This window comes from Ctenopharyngodon idella, chromosome 15, assembly GCF_019924925.1.
Source record: "Ctenopharyngodon idella isolate HZGC_01 chromosome 15, HZGC01, whole genome shotgun sequence".
Lineage (NCBI taxonomy): Eukaryota > Metazoa > Chordata > Actinopteri > Cypriniformes > Xenocyprididae > Ctenopharyngodon > Ctenopharyngodon idella.
Genome location: NC_067234.1, coordinates 6280337 through 6302040, shown reverse-complemented (window position 1 = coordinate 6302040; position 21704 = coordinate 6280337). Strand labels below are relative to the sequence as shown.

The 21704-nt window shown below is 35.4% G+C and overlaps 1 protein-coding gene across 5 annotated transcripts in view; it reads right to left on the bottom strand.

The window, feature by feature from the left end:
- The window catches only part of fat3a (FAT atypical cadherin 3a), a 193526-nt gene extending 185034 nt beyond the window's left edge, over positions 1-8492 (bottom strand). For all 5 annotated transcript variants that reach the window (XM_051862509.1, XM_051862511.1, XM_051862513.1 and 2 more), the window contains exon 1: positions 8333-8492. The gene's annotated coding sequence lies outside the window, so the exon portion shown is untranslated. The remainder of the gene's footprint in view (positions 1-8332) is intronic.
- Between the last annotated feature and the right edge of the window lie 13212 nt (positions 8493-21704).

The following is a 21704-nucleotide window of genomic DNA, read 5'->3' as shown; positions in this document are numbered from 1 at the left end:
ATAATGAATCAGAGCCTAACAAAAACACATCAGGGAAAAACGCTGAAGGAATATGGGAGAGAAGGAGTTATCAACGAGCACAGAGATGAATGTGTGTGAGTGGATGTGAGTGGGTGGTCCAATTTAAAGTTTCTAATCACTTTAAAACTAGTTTGTTTGTTTTTCTGAGCAGTAAGAAGGTTAATGGACCCCAAAACATCAGTTTGTGAACTGACCTGGTAGTTGCTACTTTACATAACTCTTTACGTAAAATGATGACATCAAAAATAAAAGCACTTTATGGATAATTGTACACCTAGCCAATGACCTTTGACATCTCTCTAAAACCTTCCCATTCCTTTAACAACAATGAACGTCATTGCTTTTAAAGGGGTGGTTGATTATTTCACTTTTTTTACTTTAGTTAGTGTGTAATGTTGCTGTTTACGCCGGACTGCTTCACAAACTAAGGTCAATTTAATGCTGGATTTGCACAAAAGATTAACATGACGGCACATGCTAGTCAATGAGCTGAATCAACTTCACAGCAACTACAGAAATTTATCCACTAACCATTCAGAAATGTCCAGTTGCATTCTATAAGTTGTAACTTCTTCCTGAGTCTCTCCATCAGTGTCCAAAAGCGGCCGGGAGCAGCAGGTCATTTGCATTTAAAGGGACACACACAAAAACTGTGTATTTTTGCTCACACCCAAATAGGGGAAAATTTGACAAGCTATAATAAATGATCTGTGGGGTATTTTTAGCTAAAACTTCACGGACACTTAGATTACATCTTGTAAAAGGGGCATTTATTAGCCAACATGAAACAAAGTTCACAAACCCATTTTACTTTCACAATGTCACATATTTCCTAGTAATACAAGATTGTTAACAAGAAAAAAAATTGAGGAACATTGTTTTATCTGTCGAGAATTAATTGGATGAAATACTAAACAGCAAGTGATATAAATACTGAAAAAAATTATTTTGACAAAATGTTCTTCTTTCAAATAATGTGCTTTCGATTAACTGTTCACAATAAGACCAGGATTATATATCAAGAAAGTAAATAGGGTACACTTTTATTTCATCTCGATTTTAAGCATGCTTTACCTTCGAAAGGAAAATCAGTCATCAAAAAAACTTTATTTTGTGATTTTGAACAATCAACAAATTACTGTGACACTAAGATAATCGCCAGTCCACTGATGGACAGAACAAGGCGTTTCTTTAAAAAGACAAGTCAATACGTTTTCTATCCAAATTACTTCCTTTATAAGAATGCAGTGATTCTGCTGTGATTCTAGGTTAGCTGCTATTAAAGTGAGCCATGATTGTCTGGTTTAAATGGTCAAGTTGCTTCTGATTGTCAGGAAGGTAAGAGGTAAGTTTCTCAGACTGCTAATAGAGAGGATGTTTAGTGTGCATGTGTGTGTAGGTGTGTGTGTGTGTGTGTGGTTGGCACTGATGGTGGCATACTGGATCAATACACATCAGGCTCGCCGGCGAGACAGACAAGGGCGTCACCGAATCGACAGCGTGTGCTCAGAGCGCATCATTCACCAGCCTCCAGACACGCACACATAGATCACGTTATACGCAAGCACAACTACATGACAGCGATTCGCCTGTGTCTATTAAACCTTTGACAAAATCACCCTGGAACATTAAAATCTGTGTTGGCGCTGCTGCTGATCCAGAGAGAGCAGTTAGGCTATCTAGGTCTTTTCAACCACACAGTATCATTATTTCTGTGTGACAAATATTCTCATATTATCATAGAAGTACTAGGATAAAAGTTTATAGTTCAGATATAAACACTGATGTCTATGAAAGCGATCAAAATACAGCAAATCACCTTTTGACCTTTTGCTTTAACGACTGTATCGATTACATTGTTACACCAGTAGGTGGCGACAAGTGACTGTTAATAAATGTATTTGTCATTGAATCATTCATTCAAGAGATTCGTTCAAAAATACTGATTCATCCAGCAATGAAACAAGAGAAATATTTATGAGTGAGTCATTGAATCATTCATTCAAAATAATTAATTCATTAGTTCAAAAAATTTAAATAGACTGCAGAAATTAACATTTTGTCAGAACCTTTAGTTAATTACATGTTATTTGTCCATTCAGAACTGTAGGAGAATTGTGATCTCTGTTTGAAACAAACAAAGAAAATGTGATTCTCAACTTATCCGTAATCGTGGAGCTCTAATTCCAATTTTGAAAATGTCATTTTGCATATGCCACACATTCTTCAAAAATTTGAAACAATTATCACTCAGAAATTGTTGGTAAATTTCACAAATAATTACAAAGAAATGGCAAGTAACACATTGAGTTAAAAATTAAATTTTGAAGTTGAAAGACTGAAATAGTATTTTCTTGTAAAGCATACTGTGCTTCAATAATCTTTGCTTTATTTACTTCGAAAAATCATTACAGTGCAGTTATATTGTGTTCATCTTATTGTGTGTGTCGTTCAGAGGTGTATTCTTAGCCTAAAATCACATGCTCAGATTTCAACCGCCAGTCGACCACACTGGACCAAACCCTGCATTTCGCTCTCGCTCTTTCTATCTATCGTTTCTCTCTTCTGGTCTACCGAGCTGGATCAAACCCAATGTACTCATTTTGACTCTCACTTTCTTTCCCAAAAAAGCAAACAGCACACACACACTGCAAATCCACTGAACGCAGTCGAAACCGCAACAGCATCAGCGCTCATTAAAGAGACGCTCCCTTGAGCAGTTGTTCTTGACTTGAAGCTTTATTACCTGACTAATTACAATGCTGTTAATTAGCTGCTATGATCATTGAAAAACGCAAATGAAAGACAAAGACAGACAGGGAACAAAAGACCTGTGACTTTTGTCCAAACAAGGTACCTGAGTGTTTTAATAAGCTCACACACACAGAATGTGTCTTAAAGTCTTGTGAGCTACCTACCTAGACAAGGTCAAATACACTTATTTTTACAAAAAAAAAAAAAAAAAAAAAAGGAATTACCATGATCTTGGGATTTGGTGCTATGGTAATAAATCAAACTATGAACATACTAGTGATGCACTGAAATTTCAGCAACTGAAACCAAGCAGAAACAGCAATTCTCAGTTTTTTGGTTTCAGCTGAAATGGTTTTGGAGGGCTGAAATCCTTGACAGAAACAGTGACGTATAATTAGCAATTCTCTGATGACGTGTTTTGACTGTGTTAGTGTATTTCATGCACACAACATGGATAAGCTACAACTAAATATGTTTGCTGTGTGGATGCACTTCACTATGAACAAAAATTATGCTTTTGCTAAATTTTGCATGTTTGGTTTTGGTTTTCAGCTTAATGAAAACTTCATATGATGCCTCATTACCAAAGAACTTTACTACAACAGGTTTAATTTATCACCTGAGAACACAAAACCTTGAAAAGGATAAAGAGTTCAAGAGTAACCCAAATATAATTTTGGTTTTTGGTTTTCAGCTAAATGAAAATTTTGTAAGTTGTAAATTGAACTTTTTTATAAAACAACAAGTTGCGAAAACTCAAAAATCTCCTGCAGCATGACTTAAACTTTTAAGTTTTCTCAACTTTAATTTTTTACAGTGTGGTAACACAATGGTATTCTTTATATGAATTGTTTATTTAGAAAAGTACCATTTTATGCTTAAATCTGCGTGAAATGACATAAATTATCCTTGGAAAAAAAATAATTTGAAGTGTAATTGGATTTTTTAGTTTGCCTCACATCCCATTTGATTACATGTGGCGGCATTTATGACCTATACTGCATCCAGCCACCAGGGGGCGAAACAGAAATGTTTTGGCTTCATTTTTCAGGATGTGTGGTGGTGGCAAATCATAATAAGTGAATCATAGAATCATTCATTAAACCGATTAGTTCAAAATGGCTGAAAGAATTTGTCCATTGACTTTATGAATGGGTCATTGAATCATTGACTCACCCGATTCATTCAAAAATGGCAAATCATTCAAGAATGAAATGCTACTGTGTGTTGCTGGGAACTTTTCTGCTTTGTCTGGAACTTTTTTCATTGGCAAAATATAGCAAAAACAGTCCAAATTATGTTGTGTCTAAAAATTGTTGATTAATATAATCAACTTATTGCTTATTGAACTGTTGTATAAAATGAATATCACATTTTGTGATCATGCTGATATGCAAACTTTAATGTAACCTGATCAACCAACAAAAAAGGTTGGAAGATTTTATTTAGGCTATTTTATTTTAAAATTATTTGATTTATTTATATCATTATTGCTTTTATGCTTTATGCTTTTGTTGAAATGTATCATTTTAATATCACAGTCTTCTTTGAATTGCATTTAAATAATAGTATATGAATACAGTAGTAATTTTTAGTAAGGGATGAAATGCATCTATAATGCCCAAAAATGCTATCTAGTTAGGCAGGCAGCTCACTAAGTTGAGACACAGCCAAAGAGAGCCTGGTATTCGACTGTCTTAGACTTTTGTTTATACGTGTGGCCCTCTGTCATACTGACGGGGCCCGACCGCACACAGAAAGAAACTTTCAGAAAGAGCCCACTCTAATTACTCTGTCTTTCAGTGCTCTATGAAAAATGACAGACTAGAAGGGGCAAGACAAAACAAATTAAGACTGAAAAACAAGGGAAAACACTGAAGAGAGGGGCCGCGGGGTGTAGGACAGGATCTGAGGGGGTCTCTACAGTTGACACAGCACTGAAGAGCATTCCAGCGCAAGCGGAGAACAAAAGCACGCACACACACACAGCGCACACAAACAATGGCACGAACGCTTTGAGACGCAACAACGGCACATCAGGACTCCCTACCCCCTCACACACCCAGAGCGGGGCGCTGATTTTATGTGAAGCGTCCACTGAGCCCTGGCATTTGGCAAAGACAGATGCTGAGAATCGGCTCGCACACACACGCTGGGCTGCGCTGGGAACAGATGGGGGAAGGGTCGCCCCACACAGGGACACATCCCTCCGTTTCTAAGGGAGAACGTCTGCATTGATCAGCGACGTGGAGGTCATTCTACCCGCATACACACATACACAGACTGATGAACGCATAAAGGACAAACGGAACTGAACAGGTGGACCAGTAAAAAAAAAATGTTTTCGAGAAAACATATCATGTATCCGAACAGACAGCTGTTTGGAACGCGGACAAAAGTGTGTGTGTGTGTTGCTCTTCACAGACAAAACTACCTCATCTTTCACTCAGTCAGACACTTTAAGCATAATCTTAATATGTGTTTCCACTGTTGTTTGATGTTTTATAGTTTGTGCATTAGCAGAGCATAAACGCATCACTTTGCTGTGCTATCGAACAGCGATTAAATTGTAACAGGAAAATAATGCATTGACAAACATTAACAAATATACGGTCTAGCGCCAAAAAACACAATAAAAGCATCAGAAAAGTTGGCCATAGAGGGCTGCACGATTATGACAAAGATCATAATTGTCAATTATTGCTGTGAGATTGTAATTGTGATTATTAATTATGATTATCACAATTACATTGAAAGATGTTTTGAATATCTTTATAGCATTGTTTGAAGCAACTACATGCCATATTTTTGTGTAAAAAAAAAAAAAAAAAAAAAAACACTTCCTGAAATTCTTTATTGCTTTTCTATAGCATTAAGCCTTAAATGTCAACTATACATTTGTTTGGTCTCAACTTAAACAATAATAATAAAAAGTAAACATATGCATGTAATATTAATAGGGGCTTTCGCACCATGTTGTTCTAGGAATGGCCCTATGGCCATTTTCCTTGTTGCATTCACATCGCCAGTAGGAACTCTGAAGTGACATAAACTGCGCTTGTTGTTGTGACTTTTATTTTGATGGCGTGGTGGACTTTTATTTTGACGGCGCTGAGACAGTATATGAAAAATTATTAGCTTTTGCTGTGTGGCTAATGCCCATTGTCGTTAGCTGAGCAGAAATACATAATCATGTTTCACTTGGTCAAAGTTGTGCTGGATTTTCTCCTTATCGTAAGGTTGAGAGGTCCATCTATCACTGTTTTCCATGTTTGTAGTTCATGGAGAAAATATATAGGCTGTGTACTAGGCTTTTAAAAATGGCGGATGCTGGTATTTCACGTTCGTTCAAACAGTCAGCATACGCTTACATGACTGGTAGTTCCTTTTGTGCTAGGTTAGACCTTTTACACTCTGAAGTAGTCGTGATTGGCCTCTCACAACGTAACATGCCCTAAACACACCTCTTGAGCACACAGAATAATGTAAGTGGATATTCTTTTATGTAATCACGCCTTTGAAAGATTACGAAATCGTGGCATCTGTTATCATAATCGTGATTAAAAATTTGATTAATTGTCCAGCCTTACACTGTAAAAAAATAATTGTTGGTTTAACTTAAAAAAAGTAAGTTACATGGTTGCCTTAAAATTTTGAGTTCATTGAAATTGAAAATTTGAGTTAATACAATGAAGGCGAATGATTTAATCAAAAAAGAAACTCAAAATATTGTTATCTGAACCACATTGATTATCTAAGTTGATTTGACAAAAGAAAAAATGTAATAACAAATCATGAAAATAATCTTTTACAGTGTAGGACTTGGGCGCTATAAATCGCCCAAAGTCATATGTTAGTTATGTATATGTAAGGAACAGACTGAAATTTAAGTCAATATTCAGTGAAAATCTCACCTGACAGCTATGGTCACCACAGCCCTATACTTTCATTGTATGGAGAAGAGCAGCTTAGACATTCTGCTAATTATTTACTTTTGTGTTCCATAGAAGAAGAAAAAAATCATACAAGTTTGGAATGATATGATGACTACATTTACTACCCCTATATTCCATGCAAAATATTAGTAAATTTTGTTAAATGTTTCAATTTAATTTCAGCATTGCTGTGGATCTCATTTTCTATTATTAAATGATATTAAATATCAGCATTATATTGATCACTGTTCTCTAGGTATTAGTATTGTTTATTAAAAAAACTAATTTCTCGAAATACTTAAATGAATAGTTCAGAATGCAAGACATGATGGGACCCAAACAACATTGGACCCCATTGACTTTCATTGTATAGGACACATTTTTCAAAATATCTCCTATTATGTTCTACAGAAGAAAGATAGAACTACATGAGGGTAAGTAAATGATAAGAGCATTTTCATTTTTGGGTGGAGTAGACCTTTAAATTCAAAAGTAGATCACAAAATATCTTCACAAGCAAAATTACCAATCAAAGAGTTTCTCATAAATAAACCCCTGCCTGGCCCAGCCTGGATTTGTCCCAAAACTCAAGCCAACGCTGCAACCAGTGCAAAAGCATGATCTAACGCTGGCAATGAGTATTGTAATTCATCTATAAAAGTGATAGTTAGTGGTAAACAAAATTTTCCTTAACATTTTGAATCAAATGTGGCTTATGTTTCTTTTTAGCAACAACACATTGGATTTAATGCTTATGAACAGCTCAGCATGTACTTTATACAGTTTTGTTTATATGCATGATTGCATATGTTTATGTACGCAAGCATGCATATATCGATGTCTAGTTGACCCTATATCTCTCTGTATTCACCAAACGCAGAGCAGTGTCGCATTTCAGAGAGTGTGTGTATCCCATTGATGTGCGGAGCACGCCAATATCATCCGAGCGCAGAGCGGTGTGAAGCCAATCTTATGAGGATGGCGAGAAAAAAGTGAATTCAGCACATTAATACGTGAAGCACACACAGAGAGAGAGAGAGAGACTACACACACTCTTGTGGAGGATCTGTGATGTGCAGTCTGTGCTCCGTGGGTTTTAATTAAAAGATGCACTGGGTCCCTTGAGAATACACACATGCACCGGGGGCCGCCTGTAAATTTACAGCCCTTCCATGGATGCTCGGGACCTTGTGAGCTTCCCACCTTGCCATTGCACCATGCATGCATTAACATCTACCACACCTCCAACAACTTTCTCTGCCCTCTGCGTGTCCACAAGTCTTCTATGTGCAGATATTACCCCCTGTCTCTAATCTGTCCCCCCATGACAACTTAAATCAGGATGCTACGACATCCCACCTTCTCCTGCACTGCATATCTAATCAAAAGATCAATACACAATCACAATTTAGCCCTAAGATGCATTGCAAAGAGGTCTGAAACCCCAATCGCATTACATAGCCAAGGCAACGCATGCCTTTACTGCGGAATAAACCTCCTTCAGTACTTGCCCTCCTTCAATACTTGCCCCCCTTCATGCAAGCTGCCCCCCATCCAACTTTCACTCTCAAACGCATTTAGTTCATAAATGATCAAATTGCACATGACTTCATTTTGCATACCTATCCTCGTGAGTAATAAATCCGTTTGGTGAGTGACAGGCGTCCGCGCGCTACTTTGGCGTATCCATGAGAAGTTCCGTATCCGACCGCGCATCGGTAGTGCGACCGTCTCGCCGAAGCTCCTGCAACAGCAATGTGCTCCAGTGTTCACACACACGCGTTCTTACACACATACACTCTCTCGGCGTGGGACCGGGGAAGCGCGCGCACGGAAGGGGGAGAAGAGCGACTCCTGCGGGTGCGAGCATAGCGCAGCCTACCGGACGAGCGCGCGCGCACACACACAGCCACACACTGTTCTTTTATTGCGCAAGGGAAATCATTAGTGGGCATGAATATTTGTATTAACTGTATGTAATTTTGTTAGTCGATTTTATTTATATTTTGTTTAGATGGTAGATTATACAATTATATATTATGTTTAACTTACTTAAAATGCAAATCATTTTACAATATATTTGCAATATATAATTATTATTAATTGCATACTAATATAGGCCTATAGAGAGTGTACTATAATATATACTATACTTTTAATATATACTTTATCTTAATTCATTATTTTTTATTATTAATGATTTATACATATTTATATTAATTTAATTTTATATCTAATTGTATATTTCTAATTGTATATCTATTACACACTATTTACATTGTCATGTATGTATGCAGACATGCTATTTGGTGCTCAACTATTATCAATTATTATTATATTGCTCAATCATTAATAATAGTTCTTATTATCAATGCTGAAAACAGTTTTTGCTGCTTAATATGTTTGGGGGAAACATGATTTGTTTTTATTTATTTTTTTTATTTTTTTTGTTTGTTTGTTTTATTTTATTCTCTGATGAATAGAAAGTTTAAGAAAGTTTTTTTTTTATTATTTTTTTTTATTTTTTTTTATCAATTTATCAATGCATCCTTGCTGAATAGTAAGTATTAATTAACATTTTTTTTATGTTACCCCAAACTTTAGAATGGTAGTGCATCAGGGTTTCTTTCTTTCTTTATATATATATATATATATATATATATATATATATATATATATATATATATATATATATATATAATATGGTAACACTTTACAATAAGGTTCATTAGTTAACATGAACTAACAGTTAGTAGTTAATACATAATAATAAGTGTTACCATATATATGTGTGTATGTATATATATATATATATATATATATATATATATATATATAATATATATATATATATATATACATATATATATATATATATATACATATATATATATATATATATATATATATATATATATATATACATATATATATATATATATATATACATATATATATATATATATACATATATATATATATATATATACATATATATATATATATATATATATATATACCACATTCCATGAAATCTGTGCCTTTTGTGTCCCTAAGAAATAATCAGACATAGAAGTACTATAACAACAAATAAATTTGTGATTTAAAAACATATCAATACTGTGTATTGTTTTATCAATATTACATCAAAGTAAATTCAATTAAATATTATTTTAAATAATTAAAATTGCATTTAATCTGATAAGGGTAAGGTTTTTGGCCTGTCCCTTACTACGATTGTTCTACAATTTGCAAATTGAATGCAAAATGATACAAAAATCATATTTGCATATTGTTCCAAGTATAGTCATATTGTCAAGCAACGTTTTAGCATAAGTATACATTATTTTTTATAAAATATAAATCATTTTATTTGTGTCCCCGATTTCATGTCAGCCCTGTTACCCTCACCAAAAAAAACCTTTTAAAATAATGGTACATTCCAGTGACATCACTTCCAGGAAGTTACATCATCTCTCAACCAGTATGCCAACAGTTAAAACACAATACATTTCTCTCTCTTCTATAATGTTCTATTTTTGAGGATTTATGAGGTTTGAAAGTATACATTTAAACAATTATTTATTTAATGTAATATAATCATTATCTACAAGTAATATCCCTTCAAATTGTACAACATGTGCTTTTGTGATCTAGTCTGTTAGCTAGCAAATAGCAAATTAGCTTGAAATTGTCAAACCTGTTACCGTCAGCCCTGTTACTTTTCCAGAGTAACAGGTCTTAACATGTGGGTAACAGGGATGACAGTCACCTTATCCACACTGATTTTAACATTTATCTGTGTAAAATGCAACCATTTTTCAAAATATTAGGGTAATATGATATGATACGTTTCAGTATGTTGTACTGTATCTTTCAACATACCTTCATGTTCATTCATGTTCATACTGTAGTAGTGAAGTGGAAGAGATGATCGCGTTCACTCGCGTTCCGCACCTACACAGTGATCTGTCACTCCACATCAAAAAGCGTCAAAACGGCATTTATTGTTTGAATTTCATGATAAAATGGACAGAATTTGAAAGATGAAACTTTGTTTCTTATCGAAAGTAACAAAACACAGAGCTTATTGCGATTATTGGTGGTTAATGCTGGTTAAAAGTGGTTAGGCTAAAAAGCATTACAGCGCACACCCCCTTCTGGACTGTAGTGTGGCTCGCCTGTGACTGACTGTATTCGTCATGTAACTGCATGAACCAAACCGTGACGTCTGTACCGTGATGGTTCAGGACGAATACATGTACCGTTACACCCCTACTCAATAGTTAAACCACTATTCCAGTCGACTCTTCCTAATAAGGGTTTGCGTTTTGTCTGTTTTCAGGCCCAAAACTAAATTGCCCCTCTATTAATAAAATTTAATTGTATTGTACTACACTGTATTTCAGAACAGTTAGATATATTGGTCAGCGCTGCATAAGTGCTCTAACCACCCCACATCATTACGAGTCCATCCAGCCGAGTGTCAAAGTGATGATCATGGGCGGCCATGGTGTCTTTTAGAAATGTACTACAGTGTAATTAATGTAGCCATGATATGATGCACAAATCAATTTCCATTGTGAACCCCTGACTGCATCTGGACAGGAGGGGGTGTTTTTTTCTGTCCCACTGGTGTGCTGTTAGGAGGATATCCACTTATCATGCACAGCTGACATCAAACGTATGAGGTGTGGGTGAGGGTCAGGTTTGCTATCTTTGTTGAGACCAAATGAAAGACTCTGAAATAGCCTTCATTGTGGGCACCTCTTAGAGGCTCTCACAGCTTCATAAAGAGACTAAATAATATCTTAATTAAAATCTAACAATGCCAAAAGGTTTCTTCAAGGTGTGGGTGTAAGGTTAGGATGTACTAATTATAATTATCCTAATTTAAAAACAATACAAGCCAATGAAGTCGCCATAATGCATGACGTGCATGTATTGGTGAAATTAGGTGCTCAGATGTGGTTAAAGTGTAAAGTGGCATAGATGGAAAGAGAAAGCTTTTTGCACTTCGGACACCTTCAGATTAGTGTGTGTGTGTGTTTGCTCATGTCTGAAGGACAAAGGGTGTGATACGGCGTGTGTAGAGGTCAGGGCAAACGGCCTACGTGATGTTTATTACCACATGATCTACGATTCCCCACCGACAGGCAGACGAACATCTTTTTAATGGACGCAGGGCATCGATTACATGCAAACACACACACAGAAAGTTCAGAAGCGTAGGCGTTGCCGGAGCAAAAGAAAAAACAATCATTTTAGTGGAGTGCACTTTTTTTCTGATGGCAACCAGGCGTATTGTTTTCCCGGCTATTTTATGTTTATTATTGATTTTTTTCTTCCATTGATGAAGGCTGCTGTTTTTATTATTAAGACATCTGTCTCGTGCAGCAGGCACAAGGCGCACACTGAGCAGCCCGTCTGAAGCGCTGATGGAGTCCTGATGTTAACACTGTTCTGGAGCTTCGGTTCAGCCATTCTGGATTTGACTGACTGCCAATCTATAGTGTACATACAGGCCTCTGAGACACATACAACTACTGAAGTTTAGCTGGTGACTCTGGGTTTCATACCACAATTGCATTAGTGGTGAGGACAGGGATCACGGAGATGTGCTGGTGAAAGGTGGATTGTTTTCATTTGTTGAGTGAACCTTGTTTCCTTTGGTTTAGTTTATGGTCAGTATAGAGGATGTGAGGGTTGAGGTTTGGGTTATGGCTGTGGGTTTGTATATATATATATATAGGGTGAATTCAGGGTGATTGGGACATTTTTTTGCCATTGAGATGACTTGGAAAAAGTGTCCCAATCAACCTGAGTTCACCCTACATATATATATGTATATATATATAATAAAAAAATAAATAAATAAATAAAAATATATATATATGTGTGTGTGTGTGTGTGTGTGTGTGTATGTATGTGTCCCAATCAACCTGAATTCACCCTACATATATATATATATATATGTGTGTGTGTGTGTGTGTGTGTGTGTGTATATGTGTATGTATGTATGTATGTATGTATATATTGCTCAGCAAGGCTGCATTTATTTAATCAAAAACACAGAAAAACAGTAATATTGTAAAATATTATTGCAATTTAAAATAACTGCTTTCTATGTGAATATATTTTAAAATGTAATTTATTCCTGTGATCAAAGCTGAATTTTCAGCATCATTACTCCAGGCTTCAGTGTCACATGATCCTTCAGAAATCATAATAATATGATGATTTGCAGCTCAAGGAACATAACTTATTATTATCAATGCTGAAAACAGTTGTGCTGCTTCATATTGCTAAAGGGTTAGTTCACCCAAAAATGAAAATTCTGTCATTAATTACTCACCGCCATGTTGTTCCACATCTGTAAGTCCTTTGTTCATCTTCAGAACATAAATTAAGATATTTTTGATAAAATCCGATGGCTCAGTGAGGCCTGCATTGACCGCAAGATAATGAACACTTTCAGATGCCCAGAAAGCTACTAAAGACATATTTAAAACAGTTCATGTGACTACAGTGGTTCAACCTTAATATTATAAAGCAACTAGAATACTTTATGTGTACCAAAAATAACGAAATAATGACTTTATTCAACAATATCTAGTGATGGGCGATTTCAAAACACTGCTTCATGAAGCTTCGAAGCTTTACAAATCTTTTGTTTTGAATCAGTGGTTCGGAGCGAGTATCAAACTGCCAGAGTCACGTGAACTATTGAAATTTCGAAACACTTATGACGTAACGAAGCCTCGTTTACTGAAATCATTGGATTTTGGCGCTCTGAGCCACTGATTCGAAACAAAAGATTTGTAAAGCTTCGAAGCTTCATGAAGCAGTGTTTTGAAATCGCCCATCACTAGATATTGTGGAATAAAGTCGCTATTTTGTTATTTTTGGCGCACAAAAAGTATTCTCGTTGCTTTATAATATTAAGGTTGAACAACTGTAGTCACATGAACTGTTTTAAATATGTTTGTAGTAGCTTTCTGGGCATTGAAAATAGGAGTGTTATTGCTGGCGATGCAGGCCTTCTGAGCCATTGGATTTTATCAAAAATATCTTAATTTGTGTTCCGAAGATGAACAAAGGTCTTACGGGTGTGGAACAACATGAGGGTGAGTAATTAAAGACAGAATTTTCATTTTTGGGTGAACTAACCCTTGGAAACTATGATGCATTTTTTTCAAGATTCTTTGATGAATGCAAAATCCTTATGCATATAAAACTGTATAGACCTTTTGCATTCCATGATCTGTTTGAACCCGGTGGAACTTAAGCATATAAAACAGTTATAACTTAATATTTTTCAACAAAAACCATATTGTATCACTCATTAATGGGTGAATGCACAGAAGTTTTAAAGTTTTGAATATTACCATGTTTTTACCGTGCTATTACTTCAATTACCCCCTTTTTATTAATTCAAAAATTAAGAAATTCTTTGAAATTTCACATTTTTCAAGAACTACAGCAAAAACCAGTGTGATACAAGAAAAGATATATTTTTATCAATACTTATGGGGAATTTTATTTGAAAATATCATTAGATGAAATTTATGAGAACATATAAAATGGGATTACCAGTATGAACTCCATGACTTCAATGGATTTAATTAAAGTTCCCCTGTAGTCAATAATTTTATCCCTTAAAACTAATCTTTGATCACCAAAATTACACATTTAAACATTTTTTTTCCTGTGGAAAAAAAAACAAAAAAATCTTAATGCCTTATAGCTTGAATGTCTACACCCTTGCCTCATTTAATATACGCGACTCTATGAATATGATAATTAGCCCCGCCTCCACTCACTCGCACGAGTTCAGACGAGATCCATTTGGTCAACTTACTGAGGTAAACATACATATTACATATTCTTTTTCTAACAAAACAACAACAAAACATCATCAATATTACTCTGAAATGTTTTCAAACATTGAACGATGAATCTCCTTTTCATGCTGCAGTGGTTCATCAATGTGTGGCATCAGAGTGAAATGTAGACTTTTTCTTTTCCAAACCTTCTGTCCTTTTTCAAATGTAGGCTGTTTGGTCTATGAACTTTTGCTCTACAAACACATTAAGACATTAATTTCTTTGTCATTTTATTTTTATTTCAGAATTCCTGTGTGTGTATGCGCAAGTATGTTTATAAACAAAATGCAACCCCAGTGGGAAGGAAAAACTGTTTGTGAGAGTGTAGGAAAGAGGCTACATGTATTTTACAAAAGTAATTTGAGACAAATCTAACTAATAGATGTAAAAAACAAACAAACAAACGAACAAACAAGAAAAGCATAATTTTCTTTGTAAAGTCAGTTCACTTCCGGGTCAAAACGGACCTGAACGCAAAAGGTGTACCAATTTAGTTTAAATGCTTATATTTCTTACAGTTTTTGTTAAAAAAAATCTGAAAAAAATAATCAATGTGTATTTTGACTATTAACACACTTGCAAAATTTAAATTCATACTAAAATCTATGGAGTATATAAGGACATCAACCTTAAACACATAAATTAAAAAAAAAAAAAAAAAAAAACTGAATCGAAACAGTAAAATAAATATTTCACTTCTGTGAAATTAACTGATTCGAAAAAACCAAACATTTGAACCAAATGATTCACTAAAATGAATCAGCGAGAGAGAATCATCAGCAACCTTAGCAACACCAAGTCATGGGTTTCATTCCCATGAACTGATAAAATGTATGCTTGAAAGTAATGCAAGTCACTTTGGATAAAAGTGTCTGTCAAAAGCATAAATATAAAATACTGTCTTATCTCGCTTGGTCATATTGTGTGGAGTTTTGTTCTGCTACACTGCTACAAAAAAACAAAACAAAACAAAAACTGGATTATTTTGAAAAAAGACACATATTGAGAGTTTAAGCGTGACTGAATGAAAATGTTTGTGACATTTTCTCATTTAAGCTATGAAACTCAAGCCCCATTGACCAATCACAGCTTACCGTAACAGACTGTTACACTAATGGTCCAATGAGACGAGCCGAGTCGAGCCAAGCCCTGGTGCTAGAGGACATAATTGCTTTTGTGGAGAATGATTGTTATTTTCAGTTACTCATGCAGAACCGTCAATGACCCCCTAGACAGCAGTTAAACAGAGATCTAGAGAACCCTAGACAGAGAGTACGGCTCTTTAAACAGCCTCTTTTACATTTATTCTGTGTGCATGTTGAGCGTGTCTGTAATGTAACACACGTGGCTCTACATGTCAGGGAATGTGGATTATGGTGATTGTGTGTTTGGTGCTTTGGGACCTTTATTAGCTAGAATTCTTGATTGAAGAGAGCGAAAAAAAAGTGCAAGATGGACGTTTGCTAGAAATTCATGTATATGTATATGAAGGGCTTGGAAATGGACTGCTCATTTTTACTAGTTGACTAGTCATCCAGAAAGTTAGTTGAATAGTCGGCTGGTAAATGTTTGGCTTGTAAATGACTCAGTGCACTGTGCAGCTTCAATGATACTTGTATTCTTTAAAAAGTCCAATGCTTTTAATGAGTGTTATTTGTGGAAGAACTGGTGCGCAACCCTCAGAAGTTCATTTCATTAATAAATAAATTTAAAACAATTCTTGCAAAATGTGTGTACACAGTCTTTTTAATGACTTTTCACAATCTTTTTAGAGTTGGCACGTAAAAACTCACAAATAATTTGCTGTTGTTCAATTGTTGTTTATTAATAAATACAATACTACTACTGTCAAAACTCATGTGTATCTTTAACTACAAGTTGTCATTTGAACAACCTGTTCTTAAATACACTGATTGAAATCTTAGTTGCAAGTTTGATTCACTAAAAAGTGAAGAACTCAGAGTGATTCGTTCAGAAGTTGGACTCCACTGGTAAGTATGACCAAAGACTAGAATGACGGTTCACTCCTATTTAGTTATGAATGGGAGAAACTACAACGCGCAATATGGCGGAATACGTCCCGCCTTCTAAGTAAAAGAGCCAATTGCTGATTGATAAAGTCCTTGCGTCACTGCAGCTGCCGTTAGAGGCTCCAGTTCCATAGAAACCTGAGACTTTATGCTTATAGGACTGCACATGCGCATTGGCTCGTCTAGCCTGAAAAATAAGCTTTTTTAACACTATAACGAACTTCACTTGCGCTGTATGTTTTTGATTCACTAAAAAGAACCGGCTCATGAGAGTCATTCTCTCTGTAATCGGACACTCAACTCACTACTCTGAAACACTGTTCGTATTGGTGGAAGAATGCGTGAGAATGTAAAAAATGAAACTGGGTATTGAAGCCGGTATTCGTTTCCAACCTACATTTCTCTAGACTCGCCAACATTTTAATAAAAACGCATTTGTTTTCAAGTCTTAGTTTCACTTTCATTGTCAAAACGCTTTTCCGTTCCATTTATTCCGTAACATAAATAAGGACAAAAGCTTGCTTATTTGGAGACATGGCAAGCAAGAGCACACTAATGAGTATATTGAGCGAGCTAATGGTGAGTCATTTTTATGCATGAGTCATAAGTTGATTCTGTCCACTCTGGCAGATTTGGTGAGTTCATTCTGAGAAAGGATTCATCAGACTGAATTAAAACTCTGAGTTCGTAAGACTTTTGAATGATTCATAAGTCATTTGTTTGTGATTCAGCCCGAGGTAATGATGGGGGAAGCTTTCAAAATTTTGAATCTTTTGAACCAATTACGTGATTCGAAGCCCTGGAAACTCCATACGTGGAAGATATCTAGGCCTACTGGTGTGTAAATGCAATGACTACACAATAATCATGTTCTACAAAATTGAATTAAGTGCTTTCATTAAAGCACAATGTAGCCTACAGATATATTAGTAAATGCCATATAAATGTAGCCTACACTCTAAAAAAATCTGTAAAAATAGGGCACAATGTACTGTATTAATTTGACAGAATTTATATATATGTAATTTTTTTTCTTTTTTTTGAATTTTGAACGTCACTGCGTTGTGTTTTAGGGTTAACGGAAATGTCCGTAAAATAACTGGATAATAGAGTACCTCAGGGACGACGTATTTTTGTAGGCAAAACCCGGAAGCGAGTTAGCATTTTAGGACTTCCGGTTCCATCGCCCCGAAGTCAATGGGTTTTTGCTAAATCGCCTGAAATAAGGTCTGTGGTTAACAAAGCCTCTAAATATTTTCACGTTTTGATCTATGACATAAAACACAGTTATAACCCGCTTGCGATTTTTTAAACCTTTATTGTGTCTTAAAAACAGCGGTTGCTAACAAATTGCTAAAAGGGACTGCTTCCTTTGGCGGGGACTTTAGACGTCATCATGACAAACAGGACATTTGGACAGCATTTCTCATGAAAAAGTGGATAAGTATTCATACACAGCACAGATCATAATCAGCGAGCATAATTTTAAATGAAGTTGTTTTCTAAATAAAGTTTGAGGAAGTTTGGTGGTGGTGAGTTGATCCGTGACCATGGTGTGCTGTAGTCCGTTTATGGCCTACTGTTAGCTTTTTATATCTGACGATTTATTTAACGTGTAAGTGTCATAACCCTTTGTTAAACACAGAGCTAATTTATTGCGATTTTCCAAATGTCTATGGGAAAAATGCTTTTGATGGAGGAAACCCTGTGCGCCGCTAACTTCTGGGTTGGCCTACAAAAACACGTCATCCCTGAGGTACTCTATGTCCTGGTAGTTTTCTGCCAGTCAGGTACACTATCCGTTTTTTGCCGTTTTTTTTTTTTTTTTTATATATACAGCGTATACAATGCAGTCGTTTATTCATTTATGACAGTTATTTGGTGTACAAGGACATTTATGAATTAAAATAAGGTCTGCTCTACTTTTTTTATTCAAACGTAATAAACTGACTCGTAGTAGATTAAGCCACGTTAAGCTTTCTCACAATAAGCGTTTTAGAATGTCCCCAATATTCTGATTTCCAGCTTAGAAACAACACAATGGTGAAAGTGAAACTCAATAAAAATAAACAACTTGACCAAAATATGGCTTTGTATTTATTACAGATTCATAATTTCTGATCTGCTTGAATATATGTGCTCACGGCATGAATAATGTACGAAAACACATTAGAAATGTTATTTGTGATATAGCTCGTTGCAATCACTCTCTTGTTCATAAAGCAGCACACCTTTGATTCATTGTTCAGCTTCTGTCAGTAAGAAATCATTTGTTCCATTTAAGTCCAGTAAAACTTACTTGGTGTAGCGACTCCACAATATAGCCTAGTTCATTTCAGAGCAGATGGGTTATGCTGTTATGTTATCCCTTAATGCTTTAACATTAAGAAATTAGGGCGATATGATGATATGCTGGCTGAGATCAATCTATATTGTGTTTATTATTTTATCTGGCAGATATATCAGTGTCACTTAGTTATTAAAATGCAATAGAGAAATCACTTTGGTCCTGTGTGTGGTACGATAGAAGGTGGCAGTATGATTTCTATGCGTGTGTGTGTGTGTGTCGTGTCCTGGCCACACGACTAAACGCTCTAATGAACGCAAGATTCAAATATTAGTCAATTTATACTAAGCAAGTGCAAGCAGCTCTTAAAAAATAACGTAAATACAGTCGTTTTTTCATTTGGTGATTTGTATTTGTTATTGCACGCTCAGCGTTTCCTAAAACATGGCGGCGACTACCCAGAATGCAATGCGCAATGACGTAAATTCCCAAGCTCTATAGTGGGTGTATACTAACAAACCATTAAGAAATGTTTCCAAACTTTTCAGTTTCTACCGTAGAGAGCGCCCGTGGAGAAACACTGCGTCATTTCAGAAACATACGTAAATACATGCCCACGTGGACTTGTTCATTTAAATTTTAGGCCTCATATTTTTCACATGGCATGAACAAACTAGCGTTCAATTTTTTTTAATTTTTTTTTGCGAACCACTTATTCTCAGGCTGTGACGCAAACTTTCAAAACCGCTGGTTTGGACTACTTTATTAGGGAGCTTGACGGATCAGACAGATCAAGTCGTTGTATGGATGCTTTAACTGAAAATAACAACAGCATACGGGTTTGGAACAACATGAGGGTAAGTAAATAATGACAGAATTTTCATTTCGGGTGAAATATTCTTGAAGCAAACTTACTCACAACTTTCCTGTGTATTTTTGTGATGTTTTCTTCACACTGACTGAAAGAGAACTCAATTAGAGGTTGTCTTGTTTTGTGCAGTATTCTTTAAAGTGGAGTCCTATCTCATATCAAAGATTAAGAAACTTCACTCTTAACTTTTCACTAACGTTACATCTTTTAAGTGGAGATTTCTGGCAGATAGTTTTTTTTTTTTTCTTAGGATAAAAACTCAAAGGAACAGTCTATGATGTTCAAATTAATGTCTTTATGTAAGCTTCACTTGCTAGGGTGAGACTCCTGAAAATGTCTGGCCTTAATAACCAAAGATAATCCTTCAGTCTTTTAGTTGGTCTAGTGGTGTGGATCCTACTGTTTTGAAGAGGACATTTGATCTTTGAGATTGGATTATATCTCAGGAAGTGGAGTCTATTGGACTGAGCTGTATTGGTATCCCTTATCCGATTGGTGAAGTCGGATATCAGGCCATTATTCCTGTCTCTTTCCGGCTTCTGATACTAAATCAAGTTTTGAGGGTGAGACACAAGCATGCACATGGATGAAGATAGTTTCCGACTTGGTCTCAATTACTGTATTATATTTTAATGGCCGGACTAGGCAATCAATGTCTTATAAAAGAGATGTATAAATAACACACACATACTGTAGAAGTCTAAAACTTTTGTGGATTTTTGTACATCTGTTAGAAAACTGAACTTATTCATCAAACCATTTCATGGCACTTTAAAATAAACACACCTACACAAACTCACACATTGGCACGTTTTGATTTTAGGTTTGTTTGGTTCTTGAACGTGATGTTCTTTTAAAACACGTCCAAAGACCACAAACACAAACAAAGTTTGACACAAGTGAGATAAATGAGGTAAATGTGGCAAGAGTGTTTAACTTCCAAAAGGAAAACAGACAACACAACACACGTTCACACACACAATGCAGGTATATGCACATGCTCATATGCAATCAAAATTAATGCATATTTACAGTACAAAGACACCATTTGCATGCAGCTTAAGTCATTATAATCAATAAATCAATCACACACACACAGGCTTTTAGACAGACCAGACTACACACACATGCATATATTAAGTCTGAGACCACATAAAAAATTGGGGTTTCTTTCACTTAAATCTGTAAATAAATAAGGTTTTAAAGTTTTGATGTAATGATGTAAAATGAAGAAGAAATAATTTGCCAAATGTTGAGATCAAATAAGCAAATTTGTAACACTGAAGGTTTGTATTTAATTATAAATGAATGCAAAGTAGAAGCATTTTCACTAGTGGTCTCTGTCAGGTGTTGTTAAGGAATATACAAACAGCTAGAAACACTTCAAATAGGCCTAGTCTTTACTGGAAAATATGGGAGTAGCACGACACATAATCTAAGACAATAAGCGACAAAGGAATGAACAGAACAAGGAGTATACACATAGCTGTGTCTCATTTCGGAGGCTGCGTCCATTTATAGGCTGCATACGTCATCAAGGAAAGTAAACGTAATAAAACTACTGTTATTCCTCGTGAGATGTAAAATGCTGTACTTTCTTTCTTACTTTGCAATCTAACGTTTTTTTTTTTTTTTTTTTAAATGAGACCGCCTCATGATGTATGTGGCCGACAAATGCTACCTCTGGAGGACGCAGCCTCTGAAATGAGACACAGCTATAGTAAATGAAGGAACTAAACAGGAACAGCTGGGCCATTGACAGGTGTAAACTATACTTAAAGGATTAGTTCACCCAAAAATTAAAATTCTGTCATTAATTACTCACCCTCATGTCATTCCACACCTGTAAGACCTTCGTTCATCTTCGGAACACAAATTAGGATATTTTTGATAAAATCTGATGGTTCAGTAAGGCCTGCA